The 13,132-nt window shown below is 40.5% G+C and overlaps 1 long non-coding RNA gene across 3 annotated transcripts in view; it reads right to left on the bottom strand.

Annotated features, from left to right (window-relative positions):
* Positions 1–235: 235 nt before the first annotated feature.
* LOC141415542 (uncharacterized) overlaps positions 236–13,132 on the bottom strand; it is a 35,305-nt gene continuing 22,408 nt past the window's right edge. For all 3 annotated transcript variants that reach the window (XR_012440514.1, XR_012440515.1, XR_012440516.1), the window contains exon 3: positions 236–1,819. This is a non-coding gene — a long non-coding RNA (uncharacterized lncRNA). The remainder of the gene's footprint in view (positions 1,820–13,132) is intronic.

Genomic DNA, 13,132 nt, shown 5'->3' with positions numbered 1-13,132 from the left:
ACACAAGTAGGGTCAGCTGTGTGTTGCTTTGCAGTAACCCCAAAGATATGATCTTCCTAGAAATGAAGGGAGTCTCTGATTTTCTCAACCATGAAGCCTCCCCATCATCACTGGTTGAACATATCACTCCTGTGCTCCTCCTTTTCTTCCTCTCCTCTTCTCCTGGTCCCACTGTGGCTGGGCCGATGTTGGAGAGGGGAGGGACACCAAGGGCTCTATGCTAGATTGTGTGAGTAGAAGAGAGAAGAAATGGCATGTTTTTGTCTTTCTGCTCAGATCCATTTCTTGTACTCAGGAGTTTGCATCAGGCCCTGCAAGGGGAATAGGGAGGGGACAGCTAGTTTTCAAGGAAGTGTCCAGGGATAGAGATATGCTCAATGACCAGAAAGATGCACTGGGCTGGACATAGGGAAAGAATGCTGGAGAAGTGAGACCTGATGGACGGAGAGATGTCATGAACACCAGGTCAAATATGAATGAGAGAGAATCCATTCAAGAAACAGCAGCAGGAGCCAGGTACCAGTGGCTTATGCCTGTAATCCCAGATACTCAGGAAGCAGAGATCAGGAGGATCGCATTTGAAGCCAACCCAGGCAAACCCTTCATAAAAAAAAAAAAAAGAAAGAAAAGAAAAGAGAAAGAAACAGTGGGCAAGGCTGTGCATGTAGCTCAATGGTAGAATGTTTGCCTGGCCTGAATGAGGTCCTGAGTTCAATCCCCAGCAATAAAGAAAAAGAAATAGTCAGTGTATGCATCATCGTTTTATTGGCTGTAAAATAGCACATACATTGTAGGTTTTTTCAGGAAAGACAGATTTTTTTAAAAGTCCTTTTTTCTCCCATTAAGGAAAACCTCTAGGTCCTCTACCCACCTTATTTTCCCTGTATTTCTATACTGACGTCATCTACATTTCCCTGAAAAGTATGTCTGGAAGGTGTTTCCATAGCAAAGTATACAGCTCTTTATATTCCATTTTAGTTTTGCATAATGTTAAATGAGCCAGATGAACCATAGTTTAGTTCAGCTGTCTCCCACTGATGGATACCTGCTTGGGTCATTTTCTGTTTTGTTATGACAGAAGCTACAAGTACAGACCCCACAGCAGCCATGGCTGGGGGCTGAGTGCTCTGGGGCCTCCCATACAGGCCTTGTCTGGGAGGGGGAGGTGGACACTGGTTCTGGCACTCAGCAGGCCCTGCCACCAGTTGTGGTTGAGGCCAGAGCAGAGGGGGGAAAGTTGGATTCAGTTCAGGCAGTTGGGGAGGTGACAGTGCTGACTGCTCTCAAACCCTTGGATCCCCAGGTGCCATTCCTGGCTCCAAGTGCCAGTCCCATGCTAATTCCAACTTCCCAGAGGAAGGACATTGTTCTTGTTCTTGCAGGCCCAGTCCGTGGGTAACAGCAGCCCAGATGTCTCCAGCCAAACTTGAGCCTCAGCCTCACTGACTTCCAGCTGTGGGAAGAGCTGTTGGGAAGCAGGAGGTGGAAACACAGATAGACTTGAGGGGTGAGAGCACCAGAAGTTTCCAGAAACCTTGCCTGGCATGCTGGCAGGAGTCTCCAGGTCAGGGAAGGCCACGTCCAAGCCCAAGATGTCAATATGCCCCCAGAAAATAGCTTGACTAGAAGCATGCTCCCACTCCCAGAAGTGGCATCTTTCTCTCTGGGTTCCTGGAAGGCCCTGCTGGCCTGAGAAGTTGGGGGTGACCACCCCAGGCAGTCTAGGACTGGACATGCAGACCTGTGTCCAGGCTACCTCCCCAGGGGGTTTCCTCTGGCTTCTCTTTGGTATTCGAGCTCTCTGGTTCTGAAACCAGACCTGGAAGGATATGAGGAAGAAGAGAGAGAGAAGGAGAGAAAGGAGAGGTAGAAAAGACATTTATTTCCTTCCTTTCTTCCTTCCTTCCTTTCTTGGTACTGGGGTTTGAACCCAGGGCCTTCACCTTGAATCACTCCACCAGCCCTTTTGTGTGATGGGGTTTTTTTAGAGATAGGGTCTCATGAACTGTTTGCCTGGGCTGGCTTTGAAGTGCGATCCTCCTGATCTCTGCCTCCTGAGTAGCTAGGATTACAGGCATGAGCCACCAGCACTGGCTTGATTGTTACCTTTTTAAAAGAGCAGGTACTCAAACTGTTTTTGCTGAAAAGCACTGCCTTTTCACTTAGGCCCACGAATTAAAAGCAGGAGAAACTTGGCATCTCTGCCTCCATTTTATATCTGTGTTCTTTGTTCTGAGCCATTCTCTCTGCAGTCACTTTGCAGCCACCTTGGAATCAAGGAAGGATAGAACTGACGAATCGATAACATGTTTACAAGGAGGGATGAAGGAAACTGCCCCAAGAAAAAGAACAAGGAAACCTCCACAGGACAGACCACTCGCCATGGAACAACTTGTCTTATCCTGACCAGACTGCTCCCTTAAGTGACGACAGTGATAATAACTTCTTCCCCTCCCAAATCAAGAACTGAAATCATGATCAACCAGGTCATCCTTTGACCAGGTCTGTTTTTTTTTTTTTAATTCATATGTGCATACAATGTTTGGGTCATTTCTCCCACCTCCTCCCACCCCCTCCCTTACCACCTACCTCACCCCCTCCTTCTCTCCCCCACTCCCTCGATACCTGGCAGAAACTATTTTGCCCTTATCTCTAATTTTGTTGTAGAGAGACTATAAGCAATAATAGGAAGGAACAAGGGTTTTTGCTGGTTGAGATAAGGATAGCTATACAGGGCATTGACTCACATTGATTTCCTGTGCGTGGGTGTTACCTTCTAGGTTAATTCTTTTTAATCTAACCTTTTCTCTAGTTCCTGGTCCCCTTTTCCTATTGACCTCAGTTGCTTTTAAGGTATCTGCTTTAGTTTCTCTGTGTTGAGGGCAACAAATGCTAGCTAATTTTTTAGGTGTCTTACCCATCCTCATATCTCTTTTGTAGGCTCTCACTTTTATCTTGTGATCAAAGTTCAATCCCCTTGTTGTGTTTGCCCTTGATCTAATGTCCACATATGAGGGAGAACATACGATTTTTGGTCTTTTGGGCCAGGCTAACCTCACTCAGAATGATGTTCTCCAATTCTATCCATTTACCAGAGAATGATAACATTTCGTTCTTCTTCATGGCTGCATAAAATTTCATTGTGTATAGATACCACATTTTCTCAATCCATTCGTCAGTAGTGGGGCATCTTGGCTGTTTCCATAACTTGGCTATTGTGAATAGTGCCGCAATAAACATGGGTGTGCAGGTGCCTCTGGAGTAACCTGTGTCACAGTCTTTTGGGTATATCCCCAAGAGTGGTATTGCTGGATCAAATGGTAGATCAATGTTCAGCTTTTTAAGTAGCCTCCAAATTTTTTTCCAGAGTGGTTGTACTAGTTTACATTCCCACCAACAGTGTAAGAGGGTTCCTTTTTCCCCGAATCCTCGCCAATACCTGTTGGTGGTGTTGCTAATGATGGCTATTCTAACAGGGGTGAGGTGGAATCTTAATGTGGTTTTAATTTGCATTTCCTTTATTACTAGAGATGGTGAGCATTTTTTCATGTGTTTTTTGGACATTTGAATTTCTTCTTTTGAGAAAGTTCTGTTTAGTTCACTTGCCCATTTCTTTATTGGCTCATTAGTTTTGGGAGAATTTAGTTTTTTAAGTTCCCTATATATTCTGGTTATCAGTCCTTTGATGTGTAGCTGGCAAATATTTTCTCCCACTCTGTGGGTGTTCTCTTCAGTTTAGAGACCATTTCTTTTGTTGAGCAGAAGCTTTTTTAGTTTTATGAAGTCCCATTTATCTATGCTATCTCTTAGTTGCTGTGCTGCTGGGGTTCCATTGAGAAAGTTCTTACCTATACCAACTAACTCCAGAGTATTTCCTACTCTTTCCTGTATCAACTTTAGAGTTTGTGGTCTGATATTAAGATCCTTGATCCATTTTGAGTTAATCTTGGTATAGGGTGATATACATGGATCTAGTTTCAGTTTTTGCAGACTTCTAACCAGTTTTCCCAGCAGTTTTTGTTGAAGAGGCTGCTATTTCTCCATCGTATATTTTTAGCGCCTTTGTCAAAGACAAGTTGGTTATAGTTGTGTGGCTTCATATCTGGGTCCTCTATTCTGTTCCACTGGTCTTCATGTCTGTTTTCATTGTTATTGCTTTGTAATATAGTTTGAAGTCAGGTATCGTGATGCCTCCAGCATTGTTCTTTTGACTGAATACTGCCTTGGCTATTCCTGGCCTCTTGTGTTTCCATGTAAATTTAACAGTAGATTTTTCAATCTCTTTAATGAATGTCATTGGAATTTTGATGGGAATTGCAAACTAGGGAAAGAATATTGAAGGCTGTAAGAGAGAAAAAACAAATAACATACAAAGGTAAACCCATCAAAATCACAGCAGACTTCTCAATAGAAACATTAAAAGCAAGAAGAGCGTGGGGTGAGATCTTCTGGGCACTGAATGAAAATAACTTCAACCCCAGGATACTCTACCCAGCAAAACTATCATTCAAAATAGATGGAGCAATAAAAGTCTTACATGATAACCAGAAACCAAAACAATATGTGACCACAAAGCCACCACTACAAAAGATTCTTCAAGGGATTCTGCACACAGAAAGTGAAACCCAACATAACCATGAAAGGACAGGCAGCACCAAACTACAGGAAAAGAAAAAGCAAGAAAGTAGAGAGTAACCTCAACTTAGGTACACACAATCAAAGCTTCAAACAACTAAAATGAATAAATGACAGGAATCACCACATTACCTATGAGCACTAACACTTAATGTTAACGGACTTAATTCACCCATCAAAAGGCACCATTTGATGAAATGGATTAAAAAGGAAGACCCAACAATTTGTTGCTTACAGGAGATGCATCTCACTGACAGAAATAAGCATAGGCTTAGGATGAAAGTCTGGAAGAAGATTTACCAAGCCAATGGCCCCCAAAACCAGGCAGGAGTAGCAATACTTATCTCTGACAAAGTAGACTTCAAACCTACATTGATCAAATGAGATAAAGAAGGACATTCCATACTAATAAAAGGGGAAATAGACCAAAAGGAAATAACAATTATCAACCTATATGCACCCAATTTCATCAAACATACCCTGAAAGACCTAAAGGCATATATTAACTCAAATACAGTGGTCGTGGGAGACTTTGACACCCCATTATCATCACCTACTTGATGTCTACAGAACATTTCATCCAACTTCTACACAATATACATTCTTCTCAGAAGCCCATGGAACCTTCTCCAAAATAGATCATATCCTAGGGCACAAAGCAAGCCTCAGCAAATATAAGAAAACAGAAATTATACCATGCATACTATCTGACCACAATGCAATAAAACTAGAACTCAACAATGACATTTCCATAAATACACACATGTACTGTACCCTAGTTTGGTACATCCCCTCCATTATTCTCCTTCCAACCCCATTCCCCTTCTTCAAGTGACTTCAACCGGTTTCAATGTTCCATATTCACATACATATAGAAGGTACACCAACCATATTCACCCTCCTCATCTACCTCCCCCTCCCACTCGTGCCTTCCCCTTAACATGAGCTGTTTTACATTCCTGTCCTTTGTTGTTTCAGTGTTTGTTCATTGTTCCATGGGGATTTTGCCTTGGTATTTTACCTATGAAACACTGTGTTTAAATAGTCTAACCTGCTCCACTACTCTGCCTTCCCTTTAACAGTTTTCAGTGTGTTTCCTCACGTCTCGTTCCAGACAGACGTGATATATTACATTATTAATCACTGTCAGTCATTTCTTCCTTCCTTCCTCCTAGTCTCCTCCAACAGTCCCACGTTTGGAAACATGTTCTGTATATATTTCCATGTATATATGATATTGCTTATATTTACATTGGCTCTATCTTCTACATCTGAGAGAAAACATGTGGCCTTTGACTTTCTGAACTTGACTAACTTCACTTAAGATGATGCTCTCTGGTTCCATCAATTTACCTGCAAACAACAAAATTTCATTCTTCTTTGTGGCTGAATAAAATTCCATTGTATATAAATATCACATTTTCTTTATCCATGCATCAGTTTTGGGGCATCTTGACTGTTTTCATAGCTTAGCTATTGTGACTAATGCTGCAATAAACATGGGTGTGCAGGTGCCTTTATTATACCTGACTTACATTCTTTCAGGTATATGGTGACTAGCAGTGGTACTGCTGGATCATATGGCAGGTCTATTTTTAGTTTTTTGAGGAGCCTCCATACTGTTTTCCATAGTGACTATACTAATTTACATTTCCACCAGCAGTGTATGAGGGTTCTTTCCCCCCTCCCACATGCCCACCAACATTTGTTGTTGTTTGTGTTCTTCATGATAGCCATTCTAACAGGAGTGAGGTGGAATCTTAACATGGTTTTGATTTACATTTCCTTTATGGCCAGGGATATTGAGCATTTCTTCATGTGTTTTTTGGCCATTTGGATTTCTTCCTTTGAAAAAGCTCTGTTCAGTTCATTTGTCCATTTCTTCATTGGGTCATTGATTCTTTGGGAGTTTAGTGTTTTGAGCTCCCTGTATATTCTGGTTATTAATCCCTTCTCAGATGTATAGCTGGCACAGATTTTCTCCCATTCTGTATGTTGCCTCTTCAATTCCAGTGTATGAAGAAGTTTCTACTTTCATGTAGTCCCATTTATCAATCCTTTCTCTTAGTTGCTGAGCCTTTTGAGTTCTATTTAGGAAGTTATTGCCTATGCCTATTAATTCCAGTGTATTCCCTGCTTTTTCCTGCACTAGTTTTACAATTTTAGGCCTTAAATTAAAGTCTTTGATCCACTTTGAATTGGTATTAGTACAGGGTATCAGATATGGATCTAGTTTCATTTTACATATGAAGATATCCAGTTTCCCCAGCAAGATTTGCTGAAGAGGCTGTCTTTTCTCCATCATATGTTTTAGGTGCCTTTGTCAAAAATCAGGTCTGCCATGAGTTTTTAAGAAAGTGTTTTTCTTGCCATTCACTTCAAACAAAAGCAGATAGAAATTCACACACACACACACACACACACACACACACACACACACACACACACATACTGTTCTACTGTTTCAGTTTCATGCTAAAACTGTAGCTCTGATTTCTAATTGCAGCTGCCTTACCAATCATGGACCTAAGTAAGTCTCCTTGAACCTACCCTTCACTGAAAAGAATCATAATAATCTACAGAAGATTTGATACTTCAGAAATGCAAGTAAATATACAGACCTCTGTGGTTTTTCCATAAGGACTATATTAATTAAATATGATTACATAGCCGGGTGCTGGTGGTTCATGCCTATAATCCTAGTGACTCAAGGCCAGCTGGGGCAAACAGTTCAAGAGATCCTATCTCAAAAATACCCAACACAAAAGAAGGGCTCAAGTGGTAGCACAGTGTCTAACATGTGTGAGGCCCTGAATTCAAACCACCCCGGAACAGCCAAAATGTGTGTGTGTGTGTGTGTGTGTGTGTGTGTCTGTGTATGATTGCATAACAAATTTTCCCAAGATTCATATTGTGATGGCTTACCTGGGTCTTCTGGCTCCAAGTTGTCAGAGCAAGAGTAAAGTCATCTTAAAACCAGGCAGCCCTCTCAAAGCTCACTCGCTGGTCCACCCTATTCTGCTATTTCCGGTGTCAGCTTACATTGCCTTCTTTTCCTCCACAGTAATTTTTCATTTCTCTTAAGTGGCACAGTCAGTTGTTGGTGTCTATTAAGTGATGCTGCAACCCCTGCACACCTGCCCCGAAGATGACCTCCCCAAAACAACCCATACAGTCCTATAAAATCCCACCTGTAAGAGGTGGTGCTCTGGTCTCTCTCTCTTGCCTGGAGGCCAAGGTTAGTGTTATGGGGATGCCCACCCTCCTTTGTCCTCTCCAAGAGAGGAATCTCTGGCCTCTGTTTTAGGATTGCTAGCTTCCCCTAGCAACTCTACTCCAGAAAAATTTTCCCACCCAGCCAAACTTCCCCTTTAGATCCCTCCCCTGTATCTACCCCAGGTCTGTAAGTGGCAGTGGATTCTGGAGTTGACTAGATACTCCCATCCTCGGGGTTTCTTCTCCAATAATAAATCCTGTGCTGAAAGTGACACCCAACTTAACCATGAAAAGGCAGGCAGCACCAAACCACAGGATAAGAAAAAGCAAGACAGTAGAGAGTAACATCAAGTTAGGTACACACAATCAAACCTTCAAACAACTAAGATAACTAAATGGCAGGAATCACCACATACCTATCAGTACTAACACTTAATGTTAATGGACTTAATTCACCCATCAAAAGACACCGTTTGACAAAATGGATTAAAAAAGAATCTCCAACAATTTGTTGCTTACAGGAGACTCATCTCACTGACAGAAATAAGCATATGCTTAGGATGAAAGGCTGGAAGAAGATTTACCAAGCCAATGGCCCCCGAAAACAAGCAGGAGTAGCAATACTTATCTCTGACAAAGTAGACTTCAAACCTACATTGATCAAACGAGATAAAGAAGGACATTCCATACTAATAAAAGGGGAAATAGACCAAAAGGAAATAATAATCATCAATCTGTACGCACCCAATGTCAACGCACCCAATTTCATCAAACATACCCTGAAAGACCTAAAAGCATATATAAACGCCAACACAGTGGTTGTGGGAGACTTTAACACTCCATTATCATCAATAGATAGGTCATCCAAACAAAAAATCAATAAAGAAATCCAAGATCTAAAATATGCAATAGATCAAGTGGACCTAGTAGATGTCTACAGAACATTTCATCCAACCTCTACACAATATACATTCTTCTCAGCAGCCCATGGAACCTTCTCCAAAATAGATCATATCCTAGGGCACAAAGCAAGCCTCAGCAAATATAAGAAAATAGAAATAATACCATGCATACTATCTGACCACAATGCAGTAAAAGTAGAACTCAACAACAAAAGTAAAGACAAAAAACATGCAAACAGCTGGAAACTAAATAACTCATTACTTAATGAAGAATGGATCATCGATGCAATAAAAGAGGAAATTAAAAAGTTCCTAGAAGTCAATGAAAATGAAAACACAACCTACCGGAACCTATGGGACACAGCTAAGGCAGTCTTGAGAGGAAAGTTTATAGCCATGAGTGCATATATTAAAAAGATTGAAAGATCCCAAATCAATGACCTAATGATACATCTCAAACTCTTAGAAAAACAAGAACAAGCAAATCCCAAAACAAATAGAAGGAGAGAAATAATAAAAATAAGAGCTGAAATCAACGAAATAGAAACCAAAAAAACCATACAAAGAATTAACGAAACAAAAAGTCGGTTCTTTGAAAAAATAAACAAGATCGATAGACCCCTGGCAAACCTGACTAAAATGAGGAGAGAAAAAACTCAAATTAGTAGAATCAGGAATGCAAAAGGGGAGATAACAACAAACACCATGGAAGTCCAGGAAATCATCAGAGACTACTTTGAGAACCTATATTCAAATAAATTTGAAAATCTAAAAGAAATGGACAGATTTCTAGATACATATGATCATCCAAAACTGAACCAAGAGGAAATTAATCACCTGAATAGACCTATAACACAAAATGAAATTGAAGCAGCAACCAAGAGTCTCCCCAAAAAGAAAAGTCCAGGACCTGATGGATTCTCTGCTGAATTCTATCAGACCTTTAAAGAAGAACTGATACCAACCCTCCTTAAACTGTTCCATGAAATAGAAAGGGAAGGAAAACTGCCAAACACATTTTATGAAGCCACTATTACACTTATCCCAAAACCAGGCAAAGACACCTCCAAAAAGGAGAACTATAGGCCAATCTCCTTAATGAACATTGATGCAAAAATCCTCAACAAAATAATGGCAAATCGAATTCAGCAACACATCAAAAAGATTATTCACCACGACCAGGTAGGCTTCATCCCAGGGATGCAGGGGTGGTTCAACATACGAAAATCAATAAACGTAATAAACCACATTAACAGAAGCAAAGACAAAAACCACTTGATCATCTCAATAGATGCAGAAAAAGCCTTTGATAAGATCCAACATCATTTCATGATAAAAGCTCTAAGAAAACTAGGAATAGAAGGAAAGTTCCTCAACATTATAAAAGCTATATATGACAAACCTACAGCCAGCATTATACTTAACGGAGAAAAATTAAAACCATTCCCTCTAAAATCAGGAAAAAGACAAGGATGCCCACTATCTCCACTCCTATTCAACATAGTACTGGAATTCCTAGCCAGAGCAATTAGGCAAGAAGAAGGAATAAAAGGAATACAAATAGGTGAAGAAACTGTCAAAATATCCCTATTTGCAGACGACATGATCCTATACCTTAAAGACCCAAAAAACTCTACTCAGAAGCTTCTAGACATCATCAATAGCTATAGCAAGGTAGCAGGATATAAAATCAACATAGAAAAATCATTAGCATTTCTATACACTAACAATGAGCAAACGGAAAAAGAATGTATGAAAACAATTCCATTTACAATAGCCTCAAAAAAAATCAAATACCTAGGTGTAAACCTAACAAAAGATGTGAAAGACCTCTACAAGGAAAACTATACACTTCTGAAGAAAGAGATTGAGGAAGACTATAGAAAGTGGAGAGATCTCCCATGCTCATGGAATGGTAGAATCAACATAGTAAAAATGTCGATACTCCCCAAAGTAATCTACATGTTTAATGCAATTCCCATCAAAATTCCAATGACATTCATCAAAGAGATTGAAAAATCTACTGTGAAATTTATATGGAAACACAAGAGGCCACGAATAGCCAAGGCAATACTCACTCAAAAGAACTATGCAGGAGGTATCACAATACCTGACTTCAAACTATATTACAAAGCAATAACAATAAAAACAGCATGGTACTGGCACAAAAACAGACATGAAGACCAGTGGAACAGAATAGAGGATCCAGATATGAAGCCACACAACTATAACCAACTTGTCTTTGACAAAGGAGCTAAAAATATACGATGGAGAAATAGCAGCCTCTTCAACAAAAACTGCTGGGAAAACTGGTTAGCAGTCTGCAAAAAACTGAAACTAGATCCATGTATATCACCCTATACCAAGATTAACTCAAAATGGATCAAGGATCTTAATATCAGACCCCAAACTCTTAAGTTGATACAAGAAAGAGTAGGAAATACTCTGGAGTTAGTAGGTATAGGTAAGAACTTTCTCAATGAAACCCCAGCAGCACAGCAACTAAGAGATAGCATAGATAAATGGGACCTCATAAAACTAAAAAGCTTCTGTTCATCAAAAGAAATGGTCTCTAAACTGAAGAGAACACCCACAGAGTGGGAGAAAATATTTGCCAACTATACATCAGACAAAGGACTGATAACCAGAATATACAGGGAACTTAAAAAACTAAATTCTCCCAAAACTAATGAACCAATAAAGAAATGGGCAGGTGAACTAAACAGAACTTTCTCAAAAGAAGAAATTCAAATGGCCAGAAAACACATGAAAAAATGCTCACCATCTCTAGCAATAAAGGAAATGCAAATTAAAACCACGCTAAGATTCCACCTCACCCCTGTTAGAATAGCCATCATCAGCAACACCACCAACAACAGGTGTTGGCGAGGATGCGGGGAAAAAGGAACCCTCTTACACTGTTGGTGGGAATGTAGACTAGTACAACCACTCTGGAAAAAAATTTGGAGGCTACATCGATCTACCATTTGATCCAGCAATACCACTCTTGGGGATATACCCAAAAGACTGTTACTCCAGAGGCACCTGCACATCCATGTTTATTGCGGCACTATTCACAATAGCCAAGTTATGGAAACAGCCAAGATGCCCCAGCACTGACGAATGGATTAAGAAAATGTGGTATCTATACACAATGGAATTTTATGCAGCCATGAAGAAGAACGAAATGTTATCATTCGCTGGTAAATGGATGGAATTGGAGAACATCATTCTGAGTGAGGTTAGCCTGGCTCAAAAGACCAAAAATCGTATGTTCTCCCTCATATGTGGACATTAGATCAAGGGCAAACACAACAAGGGGATTGGACTATGAGCACATGATAAAAGCGAGAGCACACAAGGGAGGGGTGAGGATAGGTAAGACACCTAAAAAACTAGCTAGCATTTGTTGCCCTTAATGCAGAGAAACTAAAGCAGATACCTTAAAGCAACTGAGGCCAATAGGAAAAGGAGACCAGGAACTAGAGAAAAGGTTAGATTAAAAAGAATTAACCTAGAAGGTAACACCCACGCACAGGAAATCAATGTGAGTCAATGCCCTGTATAGCTATCCTTATCTCAACCAGCAAAACCCCTTGTTCCTTCCTATTATTGCTTATACTCTCTCTACAACAAAATTAGAGATAAGGGCAAAATAGTTTCTGCTGGGTATTGAGGGGGGGAACGGGAGGGGGTGGAGTGGGTGGTAAGGGAGGGGGTGGGGGCAGGGGGGAGAAACAAACCAAGCCTTGTATGCACATATGAATAATAAAAGAAAAATGAAAAAAAAAAAATAAATAAATAAATCCTGTGCTGACATTTGAGCTGTCTCCTGCCTAGCTCTTCTGTGCCTCTTTCAGTCTAAAAAGACACATGTGAAGAATTCTGAATTCTAACCTCTAGGGAAATGGGCCTCAGTTGGGGGTCAGGTAATGAGGCATGACAGATAGATAGATAGACCAAGGAAATTAAAAATAATACCTATTATAAGGATCAGAATCAGAAATTAAAGCAAAACCAGAAGTAAAAACTGAAAAATCAGAATAGCAAGCTCTCCTTCCATCCCCTTTTCCTTGCAGATGTTAAAGAAGTGGACAGAACAGGGAGACAGAATAAGAAGCAGGTCTGTCTCCTTGTAGAGGCTAAGAAACTGCAAATCCAGGCTGCTAGAGTGGCTCAAGTGGTAGAGCACCTGCCTAGCAAGCATGAGACCTTGAGTTCAAACCTCAGTACTGCTTCCTCCCCACAAAAATTTAAAAAACTTCAATGGAGAGAGTCACCACCAACACAAGGGACAGAGTTCTCACTTCTACAGTGACATCACAGTTTACCTCTTGGCGGAGGTGGTGACTAACTGTCACAGCGTTAGAATGTATGTC

Source organism: Castor canadensis, chromosome 13 (assembly GCF_047511655.1).
Source record: "Castor canadensis chromosome 13, mCasCan1.hap1v2, whole genome shotgun sequence".
NCBI classification, from domain to species: domain Eukaryota; kingdom Metazoa; phylum Chordata; class Mammalia; order Rodentia; family Castoridae; genus Castor; species Castor canadensis.
The sequence above is the reverse complement of the archived record's forward strand: the minus strand, read 5'-3'. Positions and strand labels throughout refer to the sequence as shown.